Genomic DNA, 17,283 nt, shown 5'->3' with positions numbered 1-17,283 from the left:
GCAGAGGCACTAAAAGCTCAGGTGAAGTGTGTGCAATATATATAAAACAGTGTTATACTGTGTAACCGTGTTGCTAATAATATATTAGTCGCTGATCATGTCCTTGGCAGTGAGAATGTAACACTATGAGTTGTGAAAGTGTGCCATAGGTCATTGCACTGGTATAGCTAACTATTAATATTGTTGTAGAAAAACATTTAGATGTTTATGTGGAATAGTATATGTTAACACCCTTGTTGATGCATGCCAATGTGTGTGTCAATGCAAAGAAAATCTAAACTACATTGTAACAATTCATATACAATTCAGTATGAAAATGTATGCACTCACTAACTGTAAATCGCTCTGGATAAGAGCGTCTGCTAAATGACTAAAAATGTTTAAAAAAAGGTAAATATACTGTATCTACATGTAACTCTCTACAGAATGTAGAATATATGTTTGGAATAGTTGGTGTTCCAGTCATTGAAGTAGCTAAGGCAGCTCAAGCCTCAGGAATCAAGTATGTGGGAATGCGCAATGAACAAGCCATAAGCCACCTTTTTATTACTAAACCAGCTCTCCCCAAATCATGTGATATTAACTACCCGTACATAGACTACAGGAGCGTGTAGTGTGTGAGGGTCAGTTTCATAGCTTTTTTGCATTGCTAATTATGTCTGCCTGTCTGTCTGACCCTTTGTGTGTCTGTCTGCCTGTCTTCCTGTCTGTCCCTCTGTCTGTCTGTTCCTCTCCAGTCCAGGTGCGTGTCTGGTTGTGTCTGGACCGGGACTCATCCATGCACTTGGTGGAATGGCCAACGCTAACATGAACTGCTGGTATGCTAGAACTCCACAAACAGAAGACCCTACTACTCATGTTCAGTGGTCCTTTCAAAAGAAGGGATGCTATCCGCACACTGCAAAAAATGATCTGAGGACTCCAAACTATCTCAGATTGTCAGTTGATGTCATTGTGTGATACCTCTCTCTCTGTAGGCCTGTGATTGTTATTGGAGGCTCCTCCGATCAAAACCAAGAGACCACTGGGGCGTTTCAAGAGTTTCCACAGGTACCGATTGAACCATGATATTTATGACTTTTGAACATTAGGGGGTTGTTTCCCAGGACACAGATTAAGCCTAGTCATGGCCTAAAAAGCAAACTCAATAGAGAATCTCTGTCTGGGAAACTGGCCCTAGCAGTTTAATTGCTGAAAGAGGAAATAATTTGTTATTTGTGGTCCTCTTTCTCTGTCAGGTGGAGGCATGCAGATTGTACAGTAAGTTCTCTGCTAGGTCTAGCAGTCTGGATATGATCTCCTCAGTGGTAGAGAAGGTATACAGTCTACTCTGACTCCCTCTGTGTAGTCCTCTTCATATCATTTGGTATCACCTGCAATTGTCTTTTTTCTGACCTCTAATTTTCCAGCTTAGCAAGGTACCTTAACTGCTTCATAAGAGCACAGCACAGCCTTAATTGATCTGAATTTAAGGGTGTTTGGTATGTCTAAGGCAGCACGCACTAGCATGTATGGACGTCCAGGTGCTGTATACGTAGACATATCTGGGGACATGGTCAATGCTAAATTGGACAGGAGCAGAGCCAGGTTAGTGGCCATCACTGTCTTTCATCCATTTAAAATGTATACTAATGTGTTACTGTTGAATATGTATACCTCTGAATTCACATCACCGTAGTCATTTTTATTTTATCTTGTTATACCTTTTAACGTCTGAAGTGAACCAGAAATTAAATTACTTAGAAAATATAGCACTATATCAAAATATTCTCATCAGAGAATAGCAATAAGCCTCGATAGACCTTCATGGTTTATTTACATATGCAATAAAGTTGCTAGGTAACATGTTTAATGTTTGACCTATTATTTATTATTTCCTTTGTCAGAGAGGTGCCCTGTAGTCCACCTCCTCCTGTGAGTATGGCTAACCATATGGCGATCACAGAAGCACTGGCGGTCCTGAAAGGAGCCAAACGGACTTTACTCATCATTGGCAAAGGTAGGCATTGCTTTTTTAATAGCCAGATAATCTGGGGGAAACAGAACTAAAATCTTGCATAATTGCGTCAGATACTTGGATAAGGTCTGGGGAGATGTTAAGAGAAAGATACTAACGCCACTTGCGAACTCTCCACCCCCCTAAACGGAAACTCTCTGCAAGTTTCCGGCAAGTTTATGGGCCAAATGTCCCCTCCCGTTCTGAAATTGAAAAGATGCGAGCACCTGCGAAATCGGGATTTGTCCAAATGATTAGTGGTGAAAAATCAGCGTACCGGAACAAAGTTGTCACATCCCATTCTGTTGACAGACGCTACTTCCAGTTATGTTACGTGCGTCTGTCCAAGAGAGATCAATAGCCAGCTGAGACGCACTGTAACACATATAGCACTGTACCACGGTTCAGTTGAAAACTGGGCCACGTTCAGTCGACAAATGTTGTTGACATGATTTCTCATTCTACCTGTCTGAGAGGCACGTTCGTTCTACATGCTATATTTCTATCTGAACGTTGCACAACGTTTTGCTCAGCTGAATGCATCCCAGTTGTGAAGACCAGTCTGTTGAAATCCGTGTGGCAGTGCCCTCTGTCTGTGTCCCTCTGCAGGTGCAGCCCATTGAAGAGCAGAGGGGGCTCTGAAGGAGCTGGTGGAGGGGTGTGACCTGCCCTTCCTGCCCACCCCCATGGGTAAAGGGGTGCTGCCTGACGATCACCCCAACTGTGTTGCTGCTGCCCGCTCCAGGTCAGCCTCTCCTTCTCTCAGCTGGCATCATATTCATGTACAGACCATTGACTGTATAAGTAGGACCAAGAATTTCCCTGACCATTTGAACGGACCACGAAACTCCTGAAATCCCTATCTATAACTAGTCTCTCCTGGCCAGGTCATGTCAATGTAAACTGGTGTCAATCAAACAACTACACTACTCCTATAACTAGCCTCTTTTCATTACATTTTGTTTTGTCCCTGCTCTCCTCCTCCTCTCTTCCTATCCTCCTCCTCCTCTCTTCCTATCCTCCTCCTCCTCTCTTCCTCCTCCTCCTCCTCTTCCTATCCTCCTGGTTCTATGGTCTTGGTGGGGACTGCAGAGCTCTGCTCCAGTCTGATGTTGTGGTGCCAGACTCAACTGGATCCTGCACTTTGGCCTTCCCCCCAGGTTTGACACCCAAGTAAAGGTCATCCAGCTAGGTCAAAGGTCACCAGTAGGGTTTCTTTTTTTTCCTTCTTTTTTTCGGATTCCAGATTTTCTGCTTATTCCGTTCTGATTTCTGGAATCTTCCAACAGGGATTTCTGGGAATTTGGGGAAAGTAACTGTAATTTTGCAACCCTAGTCACAGGTCATTTCATAGTGAACTACATTTCATTGTAACCAGGTATAAAGGTATTTGACTCAGTCTATTGGATTTAGTCTATCAATTATATAGCTTCTCTATAAGTCTTTGTGGTCTCTCCAAATAATGTCATGGCTGTCTTAGTGCTGTACAGTACATCTATATTTAAGCAATAAGGCCCGATGGGGTGTGGTATATGGCCAATATACCACGTCTAGGGGCTGTTCTTAAGCACGATGCAACGCAGAGTGCCTCGACGATACAGCCCTTAGCCGTGGTATATTGGCCCTATACCACAAACCCCAGAGGTGCCTTATTGCTATTATAAACTGGTTACCAACGTAATTCGAACAGTCAAAATAAATTTCAAATCAAATCAAATCAAATTTTATTGGCCACATGCGCCGTAATACAACAGGTGCAGACATTACAGTGAAATGCTTACTTACAGCCCTTAACCAACAGTGCATTTATTTTAAACAAAAAAGTAAAAATAAAACAACAACAAAAAAAGTGTTGAGAAAAAAAGAGCAGAAGTAAAATAAAATAACAGTAGGGAGGCTATATATACAGGGGGGTACCGGTGCAGAGTCAATGTGCGGGGGCACCGGCTAGTTGAGGTAGTTGAAGTAATATGTACATGTGGGTAGAGTTAAAGTGACTATGCATAAATAATTAACAGAGTAGCAGCAGCGTAAAAGGATGGGGTGGGGGGGCAGTGCAAATAGTCCGGGTAGCCATGATTAGCTGATCAGGAGTCTTAAGGCTTGGGGGTAGAAGCTGTTGAGAAGTCTTTTGGACCTAGACTTGGCACTCCGGTACCGCTTGCCGTGCGGTAGCAGAGAGAACAGTCTATGACTAGGGTGGCTGGAGTCTTTGACAATTTTGAGGGCCTTCCTCTGACACCGCCTGGTATAGAGGTCCTGGATGGCAGGAAACTTGGCCCCAGTGATGTACTGGGCCGTACACACTACCCTCTGTAGTGCCTTGCGGTCGGAGGCCAAGCAGTTGCCATACCAGGCGGTGATGCAACCAGTCAGGATGCTCTCGATGGTGCAGCTGTATAATTTTTTGAGGATCTGAGGACCCATGCCAAATCTTTTCAATCTCCTGAGGGGGAATAGGCTTTGTCGTGCCCTCTTCACGACTGTCTTGGTGTGTTTGGACCATGATAGTTCGTTGGTGATGTGGACACCAAGGAACTTGAAGCTCTCAACCTGTTCCACTACAGCCCCGTCGATGAGAATGGGGGCGTGCTCAGTCCTCTTTTTTTTCCTGTAGTCCACAATCATCTCCTTTGTCTTGGTCACGTTGAGGGAGAGGTTGTTATCCTGGCACAACACGGCCAGGTCTCTGACCTCCTCCCTCAACGTGACCCATGTTATACGGTCAGATATACCACAGCTTTCAGCCAATCAGCATTCAGGGCTCGAGTCACCCGGTTTATAAAAGGGAACATGTGTGTGTCAGCCTTAGCATTATGTGGTGGTGCCTGGTTATTTCTGTTGTGTTTAGCTTGAGGTTTGGCCACTCCTCCAGCTGCTGTTACATGTGTCACGCACGGCGCTCTTCCTGTCGTGTCGTTGCTGGTATGTTGTAGTAACGTTCCACATACGTTATTTATGTCAAGGTCAATGTCAAGGTTGATCTGTGTGCTGAGGAGATGGGGAACAACGTGCAACCTGCTGCTGCTCTCCTGGGGGACATCAATACTATTGTCAAGCAGGTAACACAACACAGTCCTGGTTTGAATCCAGGCTCTGTCGTAGCCGGCCGCGACCGGGAGACCCATGGGGCGGCGCACAATTGGACCAGCGTCGCCTAGGGTAGTGGAGGGAATGGCCGGCTCAGTTCGTAGAGCATGGTGTTTGCAACGCCAGGGTTGTGGGTTCGATTCCCACGGGGGGTATGAAAAAAAAAAGTTACGTATGCACTAACTGTAAGTCGCTCTGGATAAGAGCGTCTGCTAAATGACTTAAACATGTTAAATGTAGAGGGCCCCGTAAACAGTTCCACAAACGTCAGCATGAGTGCGCTGACTGTGGAAGCACTAATCACTGGACCAAAGCTCACTGTCAGATGCACCAGCTGTGTGTCAAGTGCTTTTCTCCGGGCCACATGAGCTTTGACTGTAGTGAGGCTGGGCAGCGACAGAACCCTGGATGTGGACAGACTGGCAGGTCTCAGGAAAACTAGAAAGCCTCTGTTCTGAGGAGGGCAATGTGGGGCATTCTTATTTTTCCTCCACTGATGATGATATCCAATCTGTTTATTCTTACTTTTGTGAGTCAGTACCCAAGAACAACACAGTCATTTTTCAGAACACAATGAGAATTAATCAGAATGACAGTTTGTTTTACACCACTGTGCTAGTACAGGATAAAGTTGAGCTGAAGGGGATGTTAGATAGTGGGTCCATGGCTACTACTCTGCGCGCAGATATTGTACCTCGGTTGAGGGAGGCAGGAGTGGTAGAGGGGAACTTTCTAGCTCCTTCAGACATTATCCTGGTGGATTGTGGTGGGAACAAACTAGCCCAGTGGGCATGTGTGACTTAAAAATGCAACTTTATGGCTTCTGTTATGTAGTCCCAGTGCTTATTGTTGATGGGCAGGTTGATGAACTCATTGTGGGAACTAATGTGTTGAAGTCTCTGATTAGACAGTGAGTTTCTATGTGCTCACGCAGGTGCCCGAGAGCTGTGGCTGCACCAAGGGCTAAGCTATTGTGTGTTGTCTCTTCGTGTACAGGTATGTCATTTATTTTGTCAGAATTATGTTGTATATCATTTTACTTGTATTGTATAGTGTGTTGTTAGGCACGGAATGTGTGCATGCAGCACCTGTTCTCTTTTGCCTGACCTTCAACTAGCAAGGTGCCCGAGAGCTGTGGCTGCACCAAGAGCTAACATATTGTGTGTTGTCTCTTCGTGTGCAGGTCGAATAAAAATTATCCAACCATCAGAATTCCAGTTGTGGCAGTGTCCTAATTACGTGACCTGCCGACTGGTCAGCTCAAGCCGACCGCCGGAGCTGTGCATGTGGATGAGGTGCACGACCTGCGCATGTGAATTTGTTGATGGCTTAATGTAAGTGAATATATACTGTAAACAGTGAAAGTGAATGTAGCATATTCATTAGATACAGGTATTCGTGCTTATTTGTATGTTTTGGATGAATTTGTTTATTGCATTAATTTTTTGGGTTATTTAAATGCACTAAATTACATTGTATTTTAGTGCTCTGTTGAGCCATGGAAGATTCTCAAATCCATAAGACGTGTTATGCTGTGGATTTTAGTGTGGGTAGAGGGAGGGGTGTCCTTCCATTTACACCAATTGTACAGTCAGCTCCTGGGAGTAGAGCGTTTGCTAGTCCTGAGTTTGCAAGCACTGGGAGGGGTAGGCTGTTTGTTCCACCTGACCAGGGTATCCCACCTCTGTCTTTTGAAGTACCATCATCCACAGTACTCGGTGATAATGGGATGCCTCCGAGTCAGCTTAGTGACCTTATTAAGCAGATTGGTTCAGAGATAGGAGAATCTATCAGAGCGAGTTTACTGCAGCCTGGGGTTTCAAGTCTTTCTCCTGCCCGTCCCCCTCACCAACCCCAGCAGTTTCCCCTGCCTGAGCAGTGTGGGTCAACCTTTATTGATGCGTCCAAGCTGAATCTGGTTGTGAAGTCAGATGTTAGTGCTCCACCTCTTTTTAGGGGTGATGGCTCAGATAAGTACTCTGTCCTGGAGTGGGAGGAGTTAATGGAAGTCTACCTAGAGAAGAGGGGTTACACTGGGTCTGGGAATGTTGGGGAGGTGATGTCTAGGCTCATGGGGAGGGCACGGGATGTGACCAAAGTCTGGAAGCGTAACAACCTTGTTGTCACAGATGTTAAGGCAGTGTTCAGTGTTTTCAAGCAACACTTTGGGGATACTGTCTGCTCAGGTATGCCATTAGCTGATTTCTATTCAATCAAACCATAAGCTAATGAGGGTCCAATAGATTTCTGGATTAGGCTTAACAAAGCTGCAGAGGCAGCCGAACAGTACCTTGTGAGTGAGGGCAGGACCTTACCCAATCAGTGCTCAGAGTTGGCAGTCATGTTTGTACGCAACTGTCCTGATAAAGAGTTGGCCCAAGTGTTCAAGAGCAAACCCATTCGTGACTGGACAGCCAGTGAGGTACAGGATCGGTTGGATGAACTGTTAAGGGAACGTAAAGCATGTAGAACACAACTTTCACAGCAGGTTGCTGCTGTTTTTGACTGCCCTCAGGAGGGAGTGGGTCCTGTGAAAAGACCTAATGTGTCATCTTTTTCTCAATGTGGCCGTGAACCAGACCTGGCACCATCTGTATCTGAGGGTGGGACATTAAAGAAAGTTTTGACTTTGTTAGAGAAGGCTCTGGTCAGCAATACTCAGTCTGTGAGTGGCGCAGTGGTCTAAGGCACTACATCGCAGTGCTAGCTGTGCCACTAGAGATCCTGGTTCGAATCCAGGCTCTGTCGTAGCCGGCCGCGACCGGGAGACCCATGGGGCGGCGCACAATTGGACCAGCGTCGTGGAGGGAATGGCCGGCTCAGTTCGTAGAGCATGGTGTTTGCAACGCCAGGGTTGTGGGTTTGATTCCCACGGGGGGTATGAAAATTTTAAATAACGTATGCACTAACTGTAAGTCGCTCTGGATAAGAGCGTCTGCTAAATGAGGGCAATGTGGGGCATTCTTATTTTTTCTCCACTGATGATGATATCCAATCTGTTTATTCTTACTTTTGTGAGTCAGTACCCAAGAACAACACAGTCATTTTTCAGAACACAATCAGAATGACAGTTTGTTTTACACCACTGTGCTAGTACAGGATAAAGTTGAGCTGAAGGGGATGTTAGATAGTGGGTCCATGGCTACTATTCTGCGTGCAGATATTGTACCTCGGTTGAGGGAGGCAGGAGTGGTAGAGGGGAACTTTCTAGCTCCTTCAGACATCATCCTGGTGGGTTGTGGTGGGAACAAACTAGCCCAGTGGGCATGTGTGACTTAAAAATTCAACTTTATGGCTTCTGTTATGTAGTCCCAGTGCTTATTGTTGATGGGCAGGTTGATGAACTCATTGTGGGAACTAATGTGTTGAAGTCTCTGATTAGACAGTTCAAATCAAATGACAGCTACTGGCGGGTGGCGGGTACACCAGGTTCCTCTAGCCAGTGTGATGTCAAATCTGGAGAGATGGAGAGGAGACTCCATCCCAGATAAAGTGGGCACCATTAAGTTGAAGATAGCAGTAACGCTCCAACCCATGAGTGAGCATCTGGTGTGGGGCCGCCTACCGCCAAAGACAAAACTCTCTGTGGGCAGTACTGTTGTTGTCGAGCCCAGCACGTCTCGTTGTGTGAATCGACACATACTAGTGGGGAGAGTAGTTACGCCTCTGTGGGGGGATGGATGGCTCCCTGTGAAGATTGTGAATCCAACAACATCGGCAGTTACCCTGAGACGAAATGCTAAAGTGGCGGATGTGTACCCTTGCATTGCATTGGAGTATTTTAATGATGTCAAGCAGCAAGCAGCTCATCAGAATGTGGCAAAGGCTCAATGTGACAGATCACATGGCAGTCTGACAGCTAAGAGTTCAGTTGGTGGCAGTGTAGATAATGGCAACAGTACACTGAGGAATCTTGGACTTCAAGGCCTGTCTGTTGAGGAGTGTCCAGTTTCACAGTTCTGGAAAGATAAACTTGTCAACTTAATTGGGAAGTATGACACAGTGTTCTCTAGACATAGCCTAGATTGTGGCGAGGCAAAGGAGTTCTGCCTTTGCATACGGCTGACTGATGACCGCCCATTTCGATGACCTTATCGTAGGCTGTCTCCAGCTCATTACCAAAAACTCAGGGAAACACTGGATGATATGGAGGAAAAGGAAATCGTCAGAAAATCCAGCAGCGAGTATGCCTCACCATTGGTGCTGGTATGGAAAAAGAATGGGGACTTGCGCCTATGTACTGACTTCAGGTGGTTAAATGCCCGCACAGTAAAGGATGCTCATCCCCTGCCTCATCCCCTGCCTCATCGTGGTCCTCTGTAGCTCAGCTGGTAGAGCACGGCGCTTGTAACGCCAAGGTAGTGGGTTCGATCCCCAGGACCACCCATACACAAAAATGTATGCACGCACGACTGTAAGTCGCTTTGGATAAAAGCGTCTGCTAAATGGCATATTATTATTATTATTATTATCAGGCTGATGTACTGGCCGCGCTGGGAGGTAATGCCTTCTTCAGCACAATGGATTTGACGTCAGGGTATTACAACGTGCCACTGCATGAAGAGGACAAGAAGGTAGGTCTTGACCAGGTTTGCACACACTGCAGCAGGGATTTTGGCCCACTCCTCCATACAGACCTTCTCCAGATCCTTCAGGTTTCGGGGCTGAGATCCCCAAAGCCTACAAGAATTCTGATAGTGAAACTCCACTCAGCTGGGATGGTGCTGTGCCTGATGTTGTTAACTTGGTTGAAGATGCTTTGTCAGTCTGGTCTGTGACAATCTACCAGGATTCTGATCAGTCGTCTGACACTACTAGTGTTGAGTCGGAAATTGAAAGTGTGCTGGCTCCGGATATGCTGATCTGTAGTACTCCCCAACCTGAGGTTAGACCTTTGAGCACGGTTGGTGCTGTCCGTGACATTCCTGCTAGGTTTTTGGGTGAGGGTGTTCAGACTAGACTAGGTAGATTTATTAATCCAGTGAATAGGCTAATCCAAACTATGTCTACACAGGAAAATGAAACAATTCTTGGTTTCTCAGTGACGGTAGGATATTGCCTACCTTTTCTTTGTTGTGTGTATGTGGTAATCTAAGTGGGTCTTAGAGTGATTTGTGGGTTTGTCTAATATTTTTGACAATTCATGTAACTTTGTGTGTAGTTCATCAGCATAAAATGTATTTGGCATTTTTTGTATAGGGTTGAATAAGGGATTAGCTACCTCTTATTTTTCCCAATCCTTCACGGGATAGCTTTCCAGCTGATCGACCATTTGTGGGTCTAGAATTAAGGGACTACACTGGGTTACTCTGTCGCCCTGTGGGTGTGGAATGTTTTTTTTCTTTCTTTGCTTTGTTACCTTCGAGGTTATGTGTTTTGTTTTGTGTTTATAATATAGTGTAAAACAGTAGGGGTGAATGTAGTAGTGTGATGTTGTTCCCCTAGATTATGCACCAAATTGCACACAAGGACAGTTCAACTAGGCCAGGTCAAGAGGGGATGTTAATAAGTTAATAATAATAATAATAATAATAATATTAATTCAATGTGGTTTTTATTTAATTACAGCTGCATAGCTAATGTAATTTTTTGGTGTACAAACATTTTTATATATCTATATTGTAAATACACCTAATTGTAAAAGTTGTGTATATTTTGGTTTGGTCCATCGCGGGTTATCTGTATTTATGTACCCTCTTATTGTTCTCTTTTGCCTGTCCTTCAACTAGCAAGGTATGTTGTCCTTGGCGCCGTAATTTGTCAATATAAAACTGTGGTAAAGTTACACAAAGTGCTGTTACGCAACTATAGGTTTTGTTACAATGTGGACAATATAAAGATTTATGTTAACAACTTTCACCAAGCTCGCTAATTTGGGTACCTATTGTAACTCGGGAGTATTTGGGTCAGTGTTTGAGTGAGTTTCTATGTGCTCACGCAGGTGCCCGAGAGCTGTGGCTGCACCAAGGGCTAACCTATTGTGTGTTGTCTCTTCGTGTACAGGTATGTCATTTATTTTGTCAGAATTATGTTGAATATCATTTTACTTGTATTGTATAGTGTGTTGTTAGGCACTGAATGTGTTTATGCAGCACCTGTTCTCTTTTGCCTGACCTTCAACTAGCAAGGTGCCCGAGAGCTGTGGCTGCACCAAGGGCTAACATCATTTTTTTGTCTCTTCGTGTGCAGGTCGAATAAAAATTATCCAACCATCAGAATTCCAGTTGTGGCAGTGTCCTAATTAAAAGTACACAACGCAGAACGAACCACGCTGCATATGCATAATGATGTAGTAAACAACATCGCTCTGCGTGGGAACTTTTGGTGGGGGGGAAGTAGACTTTATAAGTCTCCATGGTGGGTAAAGACCATCACTTCGTTGTCTTGTTGGGAATAGTAATAATTTGTGACAGTACGCATTGTATTAGTCTAACGGTTGTTTTTAATTTAGTTTCTCACATTAAACAGACATTTGAGAAGGATTTGAGAAGCGAATTGCTTGCAGTTGTACCTATGACACACAGACACACTAAAGCTGTACAGTGTAGTTAGAAAAGTCAATTTACATTATTTGCAGATGTGTTCCCTTTTATTTACAAATCGAAAAATGTAACATTTGAAATGAATGTGGCAGAACAGTTAAGCATAGAGTTCCTGTGGGAGTCTTCTCCTTCAGTCTTTTTTCCTCCTATGCCTCATTTCCTATTAGATGGGATTTTCCCAATGCCAAGTTCACCTGAGACAGCCGCTATCCAGTGTCATGTGTTGCTGAATTACAGATCTCGCTATCCCAATGTCGCTGCTGTCCATGGTGCTGAAATATCCAATCTCGGATATTTGCATACATAGGACCATCCACACTTGACACCACACACACAAGTTAATGCTAATATCACACACACTTTTGAACATTGCACAACCTGCAACAAGACACTGAAACAGCACTTAATTTCAAGTTTGTTTGTTTCTGAATAAAGATGCGAAGAATGAAATCAATGTGTGGAAGGAGATTGGACAATGTATAGGCATTCCCTATAGCTATATTTGACTGGAGCATGATCAGATTGCTTTGTTTCAGCCAGAATGGAAATTTGGTCTGAGAAACTATGCCCATTATAGCATGACTATTTCAGACAGAATTCACTTAATATTGTCTGTAAAAATATAAATAAGGCAATGTTTATATGACCCCCTTTCAAACATTCACATATTTATCATTTTCTTGCAGATATACAGTACATTCAGAAAGTATTCATACCCCTTAACTTATTCCACATGTTGTTTTCTTACAGCCTGAATTCAAAATGGATTCAATTATGATATTTTCTCTCACGCAGCTACATACAATACCCCATAATGACAAAGTGAAAACACGTTTTTGAAATTTTTGCAAATGTATTGGAAATGAAATACAGAAATATCTCATTTATATAAGTATTCACACCCCTGAGTCGATTAAAGCTGTGTCTTTCTGGGTAAGTCTCCAAGAGCTTTGCACAACTGGATTGTAAAATATATGCAATATACATTATATAGACAGCCATTTTTTTTTTTTGCCATAAGTTTTCAAGCCAAATTAAGTCAAAACTGTAACTAAGCCACTCAGGAACATTCAATGTCATCTTGGTAAGCAACTCCAGTGAATATTTGGCCTTGTGTTTTAGGTTATTGTCCTGCTGAAGAGGGAATTTGTCTCCCAGTGTCTGTTGGAAAGCAGACTGAACCAGGTTTTCCTCTAGGATTCTGACTGTACTTAGCTCTATTCTGTTTCTTTTTATCCTAAAAAAGTCTCTAGTCCTTGCCAATGACATGCATACCCATAACATGATGCAGCCACCACCATGCTTGGAAATATGAAGAGTGGTACTCAGTGATGTGTTGTGTTGGATTTGCCCCAAACATTACACTTTGTATTCAGGACATAAAGTTAATTTCTTTGCCACATTATTTGCAGTTTTACTTTAGTGCCTTATTGCAAACACAATGCATGTAAGGTTTCCTTCTTTTACATTTACATTTTAGTCATTTAGCAGACGCTCTTATCCAGAGCGACTTACAGTTAGTGAGTGCATACTCTGTCAATTAGGTTAGTATTGTGGAGTAACTACAATGTTGATGATTCATCCTCAGTTTTCTCCTATGAAAGCCATTAAACTTTCTAACTGTTTTAAAGCCACCATTGGCCTCATGGTGAAATCCCTGATAGTTTTCCTTCCTCTCCTGCAGCTGAGTTAGGAAGGACGCCTGTATTTTTGTAGTGACTGGGTGTATTAATACACCATCCAAAGCGTAATTAATACCTTCACCATGCTCAAAGGAATATTCAATGTCTGCTTTAATTGTACCCATCTACCAAAAGGTGCCCTACTTTGCGAGGCATTGGAAAACCTCCCTGGTCTTTGTGGTTGAATCTATGTTTCAAATTCACTGCTGGACTGAGGGACCTTATAGATAATTGTATGTGTGGGGTACAGAGATTATGTAGTCATTTGAAAATCACTATTATTGCACACACAGTGAGTCCATCTAACTGATTATGTGACTTGTTAAGCACATTTTTACTCCTGAGATTATTTAGGCTTGCCATAACAAAGGGGTTGAAAACTAATTGATTAGATTACTAGATACTAGACTCTGTCAATATGTTTTTGGAAGTGGCTCTGCATTTCTTTCATACACATCATATTTATGTAAGGATTATGACGACCTTCTAAAAGGACAAAGCTGTTTATGCGTGTTCCCTTGTCTCCACTGTCACCACATCCCTCGATGTGTGCAAACAGAGCATCTATATCAGGGATGGGCAACTCCAGTCCTCGGGACCTGATTGGTGTTACACTTGTTCCCCAGCCCCAGCTAACACATTTGACTATAATAATCAATTACTCATGGGCTTCAGTTTAGAATGCAATAAGTTTAATCAGCTGTGTTTGCTAGGGATGGGGAAAAAGTGTGACACCACTCCGACCCCCAAGGACTGGAATTGTCCATGCCTGATCTATATGGTAGGACCAGTACCAGATTAATATGGAGGCGAAAGAAACGCACACCTATTTAGGCGAGATGCTGGCTATCGGAGTAGAACACTTGAAAAAGAAAAGGAGAGCCGCACACTCTAGGAGCTCAGATGCAATAATTTAATAACTTAATAACCAACGTCAGGATACCCTGATGAAGACAGCTTGTCTGTCGAAACTTTGGTTATTAGGTTATTAAATTATTGCATCTGAGCTCCTAGAGTGTGCGGAAAAAGTGTGACACCACTCCGGCCCCCAAGGACAGGAATTGTCCATCCCTGATCTATATGGTAGGAACTGTACCAGACCTGAATGAATGTGTCTGTTTTGAATATTCACGGAGACAGAATGATGTGGTTGATAGCAGAGACGTCATGCCCAAAGGGGGCACAGGGTCACCTGCCCCCTCAGATTTGTGATGTTTAAATTTGTCTTGTTATTTTTTCTCTGTCATACTACTAACCATGAAGTTGGCTTTAGCTAGCCCAGATAGGATCCCATTCTCCCAACCTAATAACTACACTGAACAAAAATATTAACGCAATATGTAAAGTGTTGGTCCCATGTTTCATGAGCTGAAATAAAAGCGTGAAATATTTTGTTCGCACAAAAAGCTTATTTTTCTCAAATTGTGTGCACAAATTTGTTTTCATCCCTGTAAGCGAGCATTTCTCCTTTGCCAAGATAATCCATCCACCTGACAAATATGGCATATCAAGAAGCTGATTAAACAGCATGATAATTACACAGGTGCACCTTGTGCTGAGGATAATAAAATGCCACTCTAAAATGTGCAGTTTTGTCACACAACACAATGCAAAGATGTTTCAAGTTTTGAGGCAGCGTGCAATTGGCTTACGGACTGCAGGAATGTCCACCAGAGCTGTTAACAGATATGTTTATGTTAATTTCTCAACCATAAGCCAAGGCGGCTTTAGAGAATTTGGCAGTACTTCTAACTGGCCTCACGACTTCAGACCACTTGTAAAGCAGCGTATGGGCGAGCTGTTGGCTGATGTCAACGTTGTGAATGCTCCATGGTGGCAGTGGGGTTATGGTATGGGCAGGCATAAGCTACAGACAATGAACACAATTGCATTTATCGATGACAATTTGAATGCACAGATATACCGTGGGATAGTGTACGTGCACAAAGTGAGTTTGTAACATGTATATCATTCTTACTTGTTGTTCTTTATATTTACTACCATTGCCTATTGTAAGTTGCCTCTCTGTGTTTTACTGTGTTGTGTAATACTCCGCAGGTAGCATTATGCCATTAATACTGCCCTTCCTTTGTTAATAGCGTTGTTGCTCTACTTGTGCTATCAGATATTGTGCATATTCATTACCCCTGTTATCTGTCCATTACAGGACCACTATCATTCCACTACCTTTCCATGTCCATTTCATCCGTGTGTGTCAATAAAGTATCCTTGAATGTAACTCTGAGGTTGCCTTATTCCCCTCTTACCGGGGGAGGTGAAAGCGCAACCTGGTCTCAGAACATTTCGTATTATTCTGTATGTACAAAGCTGTGATCAAGGCAAAGGGTGGCTACTTTGAAGAATCTCAAATCTGAAATATATTTTGATATGTGTAACACATTTTGGGTTACTACATGATGCCATATGTGTTATTTAATAGTTTTGATGTCTTCACTATTATTCTACAATGTAGAAAATACACAAGACACAGAGGAGGAGAAACTATCCAACACCCTGGGAGAGAGAACGAGTGACCTCAGTCGAACTCACAGCCAGAAAGATGGGTTAGATACAGGAGAGGAGGAGGTTACCCCGGATGCCATCACCCCTGCTCCTGTGAACAAGGAATGAGAGGGGAAGCCTTCTAATCAGGCCAACGGGCAGGCGGAGCGAGAGGTCATAGTGATAGTGATTCACACCCAGAGAGAGACAGACAACCCATACAACCTCTTGGCTGAGATTAACCACACAGAGGTAGAGGCAGAGGGCCTTCAGGGCAAGCCAGTCAGCCTGCCTGCTCTGATCCTCAAGTCAATTGTATTTAAATTCATATTCATTAAAGATTTTTAGTCAAGACTTGAAAAGTGCCATTTATTTCAAATGATAATTATTCAGTGTCTGCAACCCTCAAGAACCAGGGTGAGTCTGGGTCCCCCTTTAACTGGGCAAACACAACTTGCATATTGTCATAGACTAGGCCGAAACGTTAATCTTTTAACCTTGCTTAAATAAAACAATGCATTTTTAATAGTGAGCAAGAGTTTTCTATGATGATTAAAGTTTTTTTGTCGCGCCCTCCACTTTTTTGTCAAATAATACATCTAAAAAAAATGTAATAAGTTAATTATTAAAAGCATTAAAATTGGGATTGGGATGTTTCCCACCTATTTATACAACCTACTCCACAAAGTTTAGAGAAATGTTCTGAAATTAATTAAGAATTAAACAGAAGAAAATCAGAATTGAAGGCAACTATAATGCAAAGAATTTAATGGTATATGGTTCAATCCTGTTTCTGGTCTAATGAATAGTTAATATTGTTCCTCCTCTTCCTTGTGGCAAGCGCAGCAGCACACTGCCCTCCAAAGCCTGCAAAAAAAACGCTGGACTGCCCCTTTCCTCGCCCTGGATGGAACATCCAGGGTCACGTCCTTGGTGACGTGTGGGGTGACGTCCAGGGTGACCACAGCATCATCCTCTGGAAAGGGACAAAAGCGGGACAGAATGTAAATAAATGCAAACCGTAGGTTCTAAACACTGGCCAGTTGAATGGGATCTTTTATTTCAGCTCATGAAACATGGGACCAACACTTTACATGTTATCATGATGAACGGCACCTGTCAGAGTGCTTTCTATAAGTCTTACTCACCTGCTTGGATGGCAGATGGCAGAGTGGCGTAGACGGCCACCATGAGAGGCTTTTCTTCAGGTGTGACGTCCACAACCTCCAAGAGTGAAGAAGCAGGGTATGCATCTGTGTTAGGGGTGAGGTCCACAAGCTCCAGGTGGGAAGAAGCAGGATCTGCCTCTGTGTTTGGGGTGATGTCCACAACCTCTAGGTGGTAAGAAGCTGGGTCTGCATCTGTGTTAGGGGTGATGTCCACAAACTCCAGGTGGGAAGAAGCAGGATCTGCCTCTGTGTTAGGGTTGATGTCCACAACCTTCAGGTGGGAAGAAGCCGGGTCTGCCTCT

General features: G+C 43.5%; 1 pseudogene across 1 annotated transcript; it reads left to right on the top strand.

The window, feature by feature from the left end:
• Positions 1-737: 737 nt before the first annotated feature.
• On the top strand, positions 738-5,157 carry LOC311115040 (2-hydroxyacyl-CoA lyase 1-like; annotated as a pseudogene). The gene is made up of 8 exons: positions 738-818; positions 978-1,050; positions 1,239-1,316; positions 1,493-1,587; positions 1,887-1,999; positions 2,606-2,741; positions 3,089-3,184; positions 4,975-5,157. The product of its transcript is annotated as a 2-hydroxyacyl-CoA lyase 1-like (transcript).
• Positions 5,158-17,283: the final 12,126 nt, after the last annotated feature.

Source organism: Coregonus lavaretus (genome assembly GCF_964263955.1).
Source record: "Coregonus lavaretus genome assembly, contig: HAP1_SCAFFOLD_309, whole genome shotgun sequence".
NCBI lineage: Eukaryota > Metazoa > Chordata > Actinopteri > Salmoniformes > Salmonidae > Coregonus > Coregonus lavaretus.
Note: the sequence above shows the minus strand (reverse complement) of the source record. Positions and strands in the feature narration are given on the sequence as shown.